Source organism: Quercus suber, unplaced genomic scaffold (assembly GCF_002906115.3).
Source record: "Quercus suber isolate HL8 unplaced genomic scaffold, Cork oak 2.0 scaffold_84, whole genome shotgun sequence".
NCBI lineage: Eukaryota > Viridiplantae > Streptophyta > Magnoliopsida > Fagales > Fagaceae > Quercus > Quercus suber.
In genome coordinates this window covers 1,432,800-1,445,637 of record NW_027069549.1, presented here as the reverse complement: position 1 = coordinate 1,445,637, position 12,838 = coordinate 1,432,800, and positions in this window count along the sequence as shown.

The window sequence follows — 12,838 nt, the reverse complement described above, 5'->3', positions numbered from 1 at the left end:
AGTTCAAGTGAATCTACTTTCAACTATACCCAAAACAGGGTTCCTATCCTCATGAGTGAGAGCGATGTTTGAAGTTCACAATTGACAGACTTTTCATCTTACAAAATTTGTGGGATATAATTGAAGAATATAATTTAAATTAGTCTAACTAAAATTACCTGATTAAAGAGAATGAGAAATAAAAAAAATAAAAAAATAAAAAAAAAATCACAAGGTGATTGCAATACTAATGGGAAAAATAGTAACACCAACGAACCCGTGTTTGTGGCAAAACAACCACTTATTTGGGCTGAAAGAATGAGCAGCACACTAGAGGAGACAACTTATCAACTACAAACATGTGTGAGTAATACCATGGAGTTTCTTTTATGTGAAAAAATAAGCCCATTGTGTCCCAACAGCAACAATTATATCCACTCTCCATCCAAGTCTGCAAAAAAAGCACAACAATTCCAAAGCTAAGGTTTACATAAAAATGATCTAATGGGAATATTTAAGATATTCCGGGGAAATGTGTACTTACGAACTCAAATTAGCATCACTTAGTAGAACTTGATTGTTTACCTATCACAAATGAACTAACTTTGATTAGTAATGAAGAAGTTTATACTAAAAAGAAAAAAACAAAAAAAATTCTACAATTATATATATATATATATATAGAGAGAGAGAGAGAGAGAGAGAGAGAGAGTTGGGTTCAAGTTACACTTAGTGTAACTCTAAGCGATATTACACCACTTAATAACTTATTATTAGATGCGAATTTTAACAAATCTACCATTAGATTATATTATATTCATATACTCTCCATGCTTACAAAATTTCGTGGTGATCAAAGATTAATAGTCATGTTTTCAATCGATTGTTATATCTTCTCTTTTACCCATTTAAAAAAAAAAAAAAAACAAAAACAAAAACAAACACACACACAGGGAGTCCAGTCCACTTGTTGGGTTAACCGTTTCAGCTTTGCTTAAATAATAGTAATAATATCTTTCTACGTACTCCATTCCTACAATTATATCAACATTTCCCTACAATTTTATCCCACCAACCATAGTTTTCCTCTTCAATTGACTGTTTCTCTCTCTCTTCATCTCATCGACCTTGACAACGTGATCCATCCGCAGCATATCCTTAAGGTCCTCTCTCTTCTCTTATTCATTACTCTCTGTGAATTCTCTTTTTTTTTTTTAATTTTTTTTAATTTTATTTTAATACTCTCCACAATTTGTATTTGTTTTTTGGGATAATTACAGCAAACCCACCTTAGGTTTGGCCCGTTTGCACTTTGCCTACTTGTGGTTCAAAACTTATCACTTTGCCCACCTGTACTTCATTCCGTTTACTCCCCTTTACCCACCTCTCCCTTAGACGTTAGAAAAACACTTTTTTATTTGAAATTATAACATAAAATGGATCAAAACTTCTTCCCCTCAGGAAATTTCTCACGAGACCTATTTTCATATGAAATAAATACTATGCCTCCAAAGATCTATTGAGACAAGAAAAGGCTTCTACTTACAATCCAGAAGAAGTGGGATTGGAAAAGAAGTGGGACTCAAAATGAAGGTGAAGCCGTGCCTGAGTGTTTGTCCTGGCTTGACTCGCAACTGAGTCAAAGTGTTGTGTTTTTATGCTTTGGAAGCTTGGGTTTGTTCTCTATAGAACAACTAAAGGAGATAGCTTTAGGATTGAAAAAGAGTGACCAAAGGTTCTCATGGGTGGTACGAAATCCACCGAGTGAGAAACATGGCTTGGCTGTGTCAGCTTAATCTGACCCAGATTTAGATTCTTTGCTTCCAGAAGGGTTTTTGGACCATACCAAAGAGAGGCTTAGTAGTGAAGTCACGGGCAACACAACTGGCTGTGTTGAATCACGGCTCGGTGGGTGGGTTTGTGACTCATTGTGGGTGGAACTCGATGTTGGAAGCTGTGTGTGTGGGCGTGCCAATGGTGGCGTGGCCTCTTTATGTAGAGCAAAGGTTCAACAGGTGGTGTTGGTGGAAGATGTGAAGATTGCTTTGTCGATGAACGAGTCAGAGGATGAGTTTGTGAGTGCAACAGAGGTGAAGAAGCGAGTTAGAGAGTTGATGGACTCGAAAAGTGGTAACTGGATAAGGGAACGAACACTTGCTATGAAAGATGGAGCTAAGGCAGCACTGAGTGAAGGCGGGTCATCTCGTGTGGCACTGACCAAACTCGAAAATACTCTTGAAACACATGTAGAAAATCACAAACCCAGCTCAATGCAAAGGAACTGTGAAGCTCTAGGTTTCGTGAGAAATTTCCTAAGGGGAAGAAGTTTTGATCCGTTTTATGTTATAATTTCAAATAAAAAAGTGTTTTTCTAATGTCTAAGAGAGAGGTGGGTAACGGAGAGCAAACGGAATGAAGTACAGGTGGGCAAAGTGATAAGTTTTGAACCATGGGTAGGCAAAGCGTAAACGGGCCAAACCTTAGGTGAGTTTGCTGTAATTATCCCTTGTTTTTTGTTCAATTTCTGTTTGAATGATGGGAAACAGTGAAAAAGGGGAGAAACGTTGAATTTATATCTGGGCTTTTTTTTTGTTTTCCTGTTCTATATCTGAATTTCTCCTCTTGTAGCTAGGAGTTGTGATTGTCAAATAAATTATTTTTCACTTTTAATACTATTATAATGTGAAAAGTGGAAAAAAAAAATTGTGTTTGGGTACCAGTAGCTTCTTTCTTGATTTCTGTGTGGTAATTACAATTTTTAGAGTGTCTTTTTTGAAAGACTCCAAATTTCAATTCTGTTTCTTTTTTTTTTTTTTTTTTTGAAAGACTCCAATTTAATTGTTTTTTTTCCCCTATAGATTATTAGTACATGAACATTACTAAACCTTATGATCTAATATCTCCTAATAATCTCAATTGCGTGTTTGATCAAGTCCCACAGGCAATCTTGCAATGCCATTATCTCTAATTGTTTTGTTAATAATCCCATTATTCATGTTAAAGAGGCAAAGTTGTTATTTTTGAAAGGGTATACTGGTTATTACGCACTTTCTCTTTCTTCTCTTTTATTTTGTTAATATAGCACTAATCAAGTTCATCCCATGTAATGTAACCGTTTAAAGAAACCTAAAAAGCAAAGTCAAGAGTCTATTTGCTGTATACATACCTGGTTTGGCATTTGTACAAAAGGTCAAAGATTAATGCAGTTGTATACATACTTTGAAAAGAACTAAATCCAATACAATCCTATGTGTTCACTTCTTAATTCATAATCTAGAAGTTTAGCTCTAAAGATTGAGAAATCAACTAATGATCACGGTTGAAGAATTGGAAGATTTGGTATCATAAACTTATTACTAAAATTCCAAACTTTCAATTTTGTTTCTATATAAAAATTATAATTGATAAAGAGGCATAATTATTAGTTTGAATTAGTAAAAACATTGTATAATTGATGTCAAAAAGAGGATTTTTATGAATATTCTTTTCTCTCAGCTATCATTTTTAGTGGTTTTGCCTAGAAGATGCTAAGAAGAGAGAGATGGCCACTTGCATGCCTACTTTGTTTTGCTGAAAAAATAAAAATTTTCTTGGGTCTTTGTTCTTTCCTTATTTATTATTAATTTTTTTTATAAATAAATTTGATAACATCCAATCTTATTTTTGAGTTTTGAGTTTAATTTGGGTCTTTGTTCTTTCCTTATTTATTATTAATTTTTTTTATAAATAAATTTGATAACATCCAATCTTATTTTTGAGTTTTGAGTTTAAAAAAAAAAAAAAATTGTTGACTTGACCCATAACAGTTATATATATATATATATATATAATTATTACAGTTAAAAATGTTTATTCATATTAATGGACCGAGAATCTGATTCTGTCTGGCTGAACTCATGAGTTCCTAGCTTAAGACTTCCTTGCTGTCTCTAGAACTGGTCAGTTTGGTTTCTAACTTTCTGGTAATGGACCAAGAACTTGAAGGTTGCAAGTTCAAGTTCAACCTAAAGATAGTAGAATCTAGCTGAAAGTGATCGTTTAACTGCATGGAAGTATTAGAAGAGAATCAAGAGATGGCAGTTGAGAGAAAGGGATTCGTAGTGTCATTGTGCTGATGGAGAATAAAAACTTGTTGCAAAAGCTCCTAAAAGATGATTGCATATACTGGCGACTGGAACCTGTTCTTGAATATATAAGGGTATTATTAAGGAGGGATTTTGGTAATGTACTTAAATACGAGGATGGAGAATATTGGAATGGATAGCTCAATAAGCTTTGAGAATATTGTTGTTACCTTACTCCTCAATTACCCAACACGTCCTAGATTTTCCACTCACAATACCTTTTAAAGTTTTTCAAGATAGCTTAGATTGAATGTTAGCTAATTTCATAGTGAGCTAATTGATGACTCTGTTCCTCAACTAAATGTTGAAATCTGTCCAAACCTCTAAATTTCTTCTTATATTTCCTCGACCGATCATAAGCTTGCTTAACCAATATTTGTAGATGTGTACAGTGAACAACAAACTCAATTACACCGAACAATTACAAATTTAAATTCTTATAAAACAATGAAACTTTTCATTACAAAGAAACTTCTATCTTGGAAATTTTTTATAGATGCTTCTATCTTGGAAATTAGTCAACATAAAAAATTAAAAATCCTAATAGATTGCTTAAGGTTTTTTATTTGATTTTTTAATAATTTTTGTGTGTGTTCGTTTGCTAATCATAGCCCTTGGCAGTATTGGGTGGGTTATAAGAGAATGGGTTTTGGTTAACATATTATTTTTCTGAGAAGGCAAAATGACAAAATTCCAATCAAACCAATGGCTTGGGTGGTTCTATGATAGCCCATAATATAGGCAAGCACAAAAAGTTGTCTAACTCTCAATGTTAGTTGACTTCTAAACTTAGAGCCCGGGAGTTAGATGAATTCACTTAGGACATAAAAGTGTTTTTGCATTTGCTTTTTTAGGACACAAAGTGATGATGAACTACAATATAATGGAAAAACTGATATTTTTTTGCTTATTAGACGAAACAAATTTTACTAGCAATGACTCAGATTCGATGAGGAAAAGGAACAAAAGTGTACTTCAAAGTGTATTTGTCTTGATGTTGTTTCTTTGCTTTTTCTTGGTTATTAGAAATGAATATGAAGAGGTGGAAAGATTTCTTAAAGAGCATAGGTTACTTTTTAAATTTTTTTCTCTTTTCCTTTTTTGTTTTCTTAGTGTTTTTTAATACAAGAGATGGTAAATTTCTTAAAGCACATAGATTCCTTCTTTTTTCTTTTGCTTTTTTATTTTTTATTTCTTAATTTTTTTCAACTACAACAATAATGGTTTTATTATAATTTTATGAAAGAGAACCATGATAGTGAAACTAATCAACTTTCCTTTTCTTTTCTATGTTGATCTAATCAATCTAATATTTATCACAAAGAAAGAAATTCCAGTACCATTCCTCTTGCCTTTGAAATATTACTCAAGAAAGCACTTGTAATTTTGAAGAAAAAATTATTTAAAATGCTAAAATGTTCAACGGGCCAATTAACTACAGCTACGAATCTAATTTTTTGAATGAAGATGGTTAAATTAACTAACAAATTTTTTTATCAACATTTATGAATTATTAATATAAAAGATAATTAAAAAAAAGTCAATTAATTATATCATATCTCTTAAGTAACAAAGCATAGTATAATCACAAATAAAATTATGTGAATTTTTTTATCGAACATATGATATAATTAAATTGATCTATGATTTGCTCAGTTACTCTCCTGGTGCAATTTTTCTCCAATGGGAGTCCACAAAGAAATGGATTTCCTTCATATCTACTTGCATCATAAGTTTCAAATTGTGCTCTAATATTTGGGATCCTACTTGATAAGTTGTTATAAGCGACACTAAACACCTCCAGAAAGGTAAGCTCAAGTAATTGTGGAGGAATTTCTCCACTCAAAATATTGTGAGAAAGATCCAAGCTCTCTAATTCAGTCAAATTTGACAATGTCTTTGGAATGAAACCTGTCAACTGATTGTGAGACAAGTTTAGTGAATGAATTTAAGTGCTAAGCCTATGTTTCGTAACAAAGATAGCTTCATCTTGTTTGACAATATTTCGAACGGTTCATAAATATCTATATTGATGGAACCAAACTCAATTCCAAAAAATAAACGAAAATTCAGAGTCTCCTTAGGGACAATGTGTGGAAAGCAGTGAGGTAATGTCCCAGAAAAGAAGTTTCTAGAGAGATCCATTAAGCTTATTTTGATCAATTGACATAACTGTGTTGGAATAGTACCACTCATGCGATTTCCTCGCAATAACAAAATTCTTAAGTTGAGAGTTTTATCAATTGCACTAGAAATGTTGCCTGACAAACGGTTGTTAGTTGTTACTGATATCCAGGGTCAAAAGCTTTGAAATATTGAGAAAAGCTTTTGGTATTGATCCTGAAAACATGTTCTCTTCCAAATGTAAATATTGTAAAGTACTGCTTGACCGCGAAAGAGTTATGAGAAAGGTTCAACGTCATAACTGGAATTGCTTAATACTAAAAATTATAATATTTTTAAAAAATTGCTTAAGAAAAAAACTAATGAAACATCTATTGAATTTCTTCAATAACTTTAAGTTGAATGAATCCAAAATAGCTGTTTAAATTAATTGGAAACTTCTAGTAATAGAGTTTCACGAAGAAAAAATACGTGAAACATTTTAATTAATTCATATTTGAGGAGAGATTCTTTGGTATATATAGTATATACATGTATGAATTTTGAAAGGAAAAAAGAAGATGAGAAACAAAATTATAGTAATCTATGTAACAGTGATGGATTTTTTTTTTCTCTTTTTTTGAAGACACAGTGATAATTAAACATATGTAGTACGTCTAATGAGATACATGGTTATAGCATGGGATATAATAGAGTGCAATAAGTAGTTTTAATGATAGAGTCAATTGAAGAGAACTCAAAAGACCAATTTTTAGTATATTCCATATGTTTTTTCCATTTAATTTGATACATAAATAAAATGGAAAAAGGTTTCAAAAAAAATTAAATTGGAAAAAAAATAAAAATAAAAACTTGCTTGAAGAAATGTGAAGTTAACATGCAAGCAAAATTCAATTGTTTTACGGAGAAAGTGATTAAAAAAAAAAAAAAAACCACGTAATATTATGAACCATATGATGTACAAGTTAATAAATATTATGAACATATGGTGCATAACTCGATTTTCTAAAAATTGAGTTTTTCATTGAATCAATTTCAAAAAGGATATATGGCTAAATAGTTTTAGAACAAATACATTTTGCTACTTGTTTTGGGCGAAAAGGGCAAATGCCCATTTTGGTCATAAAAGACCCATCCTCTCTTCTTCAAAGCAACCTCTATGCCCGTGAATTTGAACTAGAACTATCAAAACCACAGTAAGCTTTTCACCGAGGACCATCCCATTTTGAAAATGTAGCAATAGTAATACTCCTCTATTCATTGCCCATGACCAGTTTTGTACCAAGTTGGAAAATTGAGTCAACTCAATGGTTGAAGAAGAGAGTAAAAAATTATGGGTACAATTTACTCTTCGTATTCCCCAAAGGTTGTTGTTAGGAGAATTGAGTTAAGTCAATGGCCGAAAAAGAAAATTGTAATTCAAAGCCATCCAGTTGGGGCATTTTTTGTTCAATTTACTCTTAGTGTAGACCACAATTTTTGTTTTTTTTTTTGTTTTTGTTTTTTTTTTGGGATAAAATATTCATTTTTTTTTTTTTGGCGAATCTTTTGAGAAATTTTCACACCGCATTTGATAAAATATACTCTTTGTACAAGTCATGCTTGTCGCTTAAGCATAATTTAAAGGCATCTTTTGTTTTGTTCTGTTTCTTTTTTTATTTTTGAAAGGCAAAGGCATCTTTTGGAGCATTTTATAATTAAAAAATGATTTAAATCAATTAATTATAAAAATAAGTTGAAAAATTAAATGAGGGGGTCATTGACCTACTAAATGGACTATATATATATTGAGCCCATGAACTTTCTTTGAAACTCTTTCATCTGACCCAATAGTAAATGTAACTCCAGCCCATTTGATAAAGTACCAGCAATAGTTATTAGAAACACCCACAACTTAAGAGTATTAGCAATGGGAAGGTCATATCCTTTGCAAAAAAAAAAAAAAAAAAAAAAATTGAGATTTAGCTACAGTACCATCTCAAATGTAAGATGGTACTATAGCTGAATGGTATAAAAAAAAAAAAAATTTAATGCTTTTTAACCCGGGAATTTCTCTCTCATCTCTCATTATTTCTCATCTTCTCTCTCTCTCTTCGTTCTCTCTTTCTCCTCTGCTCTGTGCTCTCTTCAGACCCAATACTCTCTCCAATGCCCCTCTCTCTCTGATGACCCTCTCTCTCCGATAGTGATTCTAAAGAGGCATCCGTGCTCCGATCCCTTTACCGATTCACTCATCTCAGGGGTTTGGATTAAGATTTTGTTTGCAAAATCTCTTCACGAAGCTCCATCGGTCTCTCAAATCAAATCAAAATCAAAATCAAAGCAATTTACTAGGTGGGTTTTGTGTTTGCATTTGTGTTTGTGTTTTGTGTTTCTGCAATAAAAAGGGGGATTCAACTTGTGTTTGTGTTTGGTTTTTGATATAAGAATTGCTGTTGATGTTTGCGAAGGTGGAGCTCATGGGTTTGATGTGGTGGAGGGTTTCCGTGGTGGTGGGGATGGGTGATTGAGGGTGACGGTGTGGAGCCTGCTGTTCGGCGTGGTGGAAATCGGCGGGGAGCTATGAGCGTTAACAGTAGATCAGCATGGAGCTGTGAAAACGGGTTTTGTAGTGATGGGTTTTGTCGAGATGAGAGCGGGGTTTTTTTTTTTTTTTTTTTTTTTTTTTTTANCGATTCACTCATCTCAGGGGTTTGGATTTAGATTTTGTTTGCAAAATCTCTTCACGAAGCTCCATCGGTCTCTCAAATCAAATCAAAATCAAAATCAAAGCAATTTACTAGGTGGGTTTTGTGTTTGCATTTGTGTTTGTGTTTGTGTTTCTGCAATAAAAAGGGGATTCAACTTGTGTTTGTGTTTGGTTTTTGATATAAGAATTGCTGTTGATGTTTGCGAAGGTGGAGCTCATGGGTTTGATGTGGTGGAGGGTTTCCGTGGTGGTGGGGATGGGTGATTGAGGGTGACGGTGTGGAGCCTGCTGTTCGGCGTGGTGGAAATCGGCGGGGAGCTATGAGCGTTAACAGTAGATCAGCATGGAGCTGTGAAAACGGGTTTTGTAGTGATGGGTTTTGTCGAGATGAGAGCGGGGTTTTTTTTTTTTTTTTTTTTTTTTTTTTTTTTTTTTTTTCTCCGATCTGGGTTGATATGAATGATGGAGGATAAAGGAATGGAGTTGTGTGGAAGAAGGCGATGGGTTTTGTAGCAATGTTGGCGGCGTTTTTTTTTTTTCTTTCTTTTTTTTCTGTTTCGCTGATCTGGGTTGATATGAATGATGGAGGATGAAGGAATGGAGTTGTGTGGAAGAAGGTGATGGGTTTTGCAGTGATGGGTTTTTTTATTCTTCTCTTTCTGGGTTGATATGGATGATGAAGGATAAGGGAATGGAGTTCCGAGGAAAAAAGGTGAACAATAAAGTTAATGGAGGAGTCTGGATGATAGCATGTGTAGGAGAAAATTGGGAAAAAACATATATATATATATATATATTATATATATTTTATTGGAGAGAAATATTATTTTAATGAATAGAATTGGAAAATAAAAGTTGGGATGTTAGAGAATTGTAAAATTGTATTGTATAATTGATAAAGTTGCTTTTTGAGATGGTAAAATAAGATGAGATATAAAAACCGGCTGCGGATGCTCTTAGAATCATGTGCCTCTTTTCTTTTTCATTTTTTTTTTTTAGTAAAAAATCATGTGCCTCATTTCATAAGAAACTGAACCAACATTTTATTAACTGGGGCCATTACACTTGGGACTTGGGAGGCCCAATAAGCCTATAAATAGAATAGACCCTATTAACACCAACACCACACACTTAACATAGCAACAAACTATTCCTTTCAAATATTTAAAAAAAAAAAAAAAAAAATCGATACGGCCTTAGCCCAGCCCAAAAATCTAGATTTTGTTTTTAATACAAGATAAAAATTCTACTCTAACCTAATTTAAGTGTATATGTGTGTGAAATTCCCTCCCGAGACTTGAATCTTAATCCTTGTCTCCTTACACCCCACAAGCACTTAGACAAACCCAAATGTATTTCGAATGATGTGGGAATTGAGACAAACTCTCGTCTCTCTTCTTGCTATTCACGAAGGACCATCCCTTTGTGAAAATGTAGTAATAGTATTACTCCTCTATTCATTACTGTTATAGTTTTATACAAACTACAAAGTATGAGAATTGAGTCAAGTCAATGGTAGAAGTCATAGGAATACACGTGTGTGAGTGAATTTCCACATTGAACAAAAATGAGAAGGGTAAGTAGTTAATATAATATAGTTGATCTCAAACTCATATGCTTAAGTCTTTTAGGTTAGATGGTTTTCTTTTATATTATATTTACGTACTATTCAGTTGAAGACTCTCCAAGGTATTATTTCTGCAAGGAAGAGGGGAACGAAATTTTGGACAGTAAATCTATGAAGGCAATAGGTAGGATAATTGAGTCAAGTCATGGCACCCTCGTCATTTATTGTCAAGTCATTTACTATTGCCGTGCTTATTGTTTTAGTTCATATTTTATTTCCTCATATGAGAGAGAGAGAGAGAGAGAGAGAGGTGAATAAATCCGTCAAGAAAAAAAACAAAAGGATCATATATATTCTTTAATAAATAACACGTGAAAGTGATTTTGTTTGAAAATTGAAACGTAAAGAAATATACCATCAAATTAGGGACTCTAATTTCTGCAATGAAAAAGACAGAGTGGGCCTACATTCATTTTATTAATTTCCTTTATTAAGTTCCTTCAACTTGCAAAATACGTCCTAATAATTAATATTAATGTGGGTCACTCACTCAGTGCCTTAGATTTCTACATTGACTCAATCGTTCAAGAATCCACGTTCATATTTTGATTAGGCCTTTGTTTATTTATTTTTAAATAGATGCATAAAGATGTAGTAGATAGTGTGTTACTTTCAACATTTGCATGGATTAGCATTTTTTACTTTACATGTAACTTTCTATTTGGACTCTTTTTTTTAGGGATTTTTTTGGAATAATCCACAAATTTTAAATGTTTTATGAATGTTCATTTCTTACTATTCTCATTTTTAGAAGTTTTTCATAGAAGACGTTAGGAAGAGAAAAATGGCCACTTGCATACCAATTTTGTTAAAGAATAAAAATTTTCTTGGCTCTTTATTCCTTTTTTTTTTTTTTAAATAATAAATTTGATTAGTTCTAGTCTTACTTTTGAATGGAAAAAAATGATTTATTCATTTGACTTATAACAGTTAAACGACCAATTACTTGGGGAAGGGTTTATCCAATGTATATATAAATAATTAAAAATAATTTTCAGTCAATGTATTAGCAGGACGTTGGATGAGTGTTATAGAATACTAGACTATCTTCTTTTCTTAGTGGAAAATTAGTGGTCAAGAATAATCTTTTGGGAGGAAGGCCACATTATTTCAAGCAGCTTTTGTGCTTTACCACCACTGTTGCAAGTCAGTTTCGTTGGTCTTAAAAAGAAATAGCTAATAAAAAAATAATTGTTGTTGCCTTACTCCTCAATAACCCAACATATCCGAGATTTTCCACCCACTTTACCTTCTAAGTTTTCCAAGATAGCTCAACTATTTCAGATTATAAAAAATTTTGGAACTATTTGGTATACATGGAACTTAACGATATCAATGCAAATGACCCAACCATGTTACCATTGGCACTTTAGGCCTAGTGAAAAGGTACCGATGGACTCAAAAGCATGCTAGATGATCGAGACCTATGGACATGTAGTTAAAAAAAAAAAAAAAATAGAATTCACAATAGAGGAATTGGTTTGGCAATAGCAATCCCACATGTACAGAAATTGCTGGTGCTAGAAAATGTAAATTCTTACAAAAATAGGAGGGACTCTTATTCTATAGGCTCATTGATGGAGAAGTATTCCATGACCCCTAGAGCTTTCTTTAATTTGCTTATCCAGTCTCTCTCCTATAAGATTTTTTTTTTTTTTTTGGGGGTAATTTTCATCGTATATTAGATTTATTAACTTTTAATGAATTATGGCCTTGCTTCTAATTCATATTAGGTTTCAGGTCTCATGCAAAATGGTCCAAATGACAGAAAGGAGCCAAAGAGAGAGACTGAATGTAGTTAATTTTACAGTAAGCTTATTGATGACTTTGTTCCTCAACTAAATGTTGAGTTTTATCCAAACTTCTAATTTATTTCTTATATTCACTTGATTGATCATAAGTTCATATCACCAAAATTTATAAATGTGTAGAAGTTTTCTTTCTTTCTTTTTTTTTTTTTTTTTTTTTGAGAAACGTAAATGTGTAGAAGTTGAGTGAACAACAATTAGCAAACTTTTGTCTTCATCCTTAATTACACCGAATGATTACAAATAAAAGTTCTAATACAATTACAATGAAACTTTTCATTACAAAGAAATTTCTATCTTGGAATTTAGCCTTCACAAAAATCCTAACAGATTGCTTAAGGCTTTAACATCTTGGGGTTGGATGAGTGGTTTTGGGTCGTGAGTATGGATAGAAAATTGGAAAGAGATAATAATAATAATAATAATAAAAAATAAAAAATAAAAAGAAAAAAAGAAAAAGTGGCAGGATAGAAGAGATTTAAGTTTT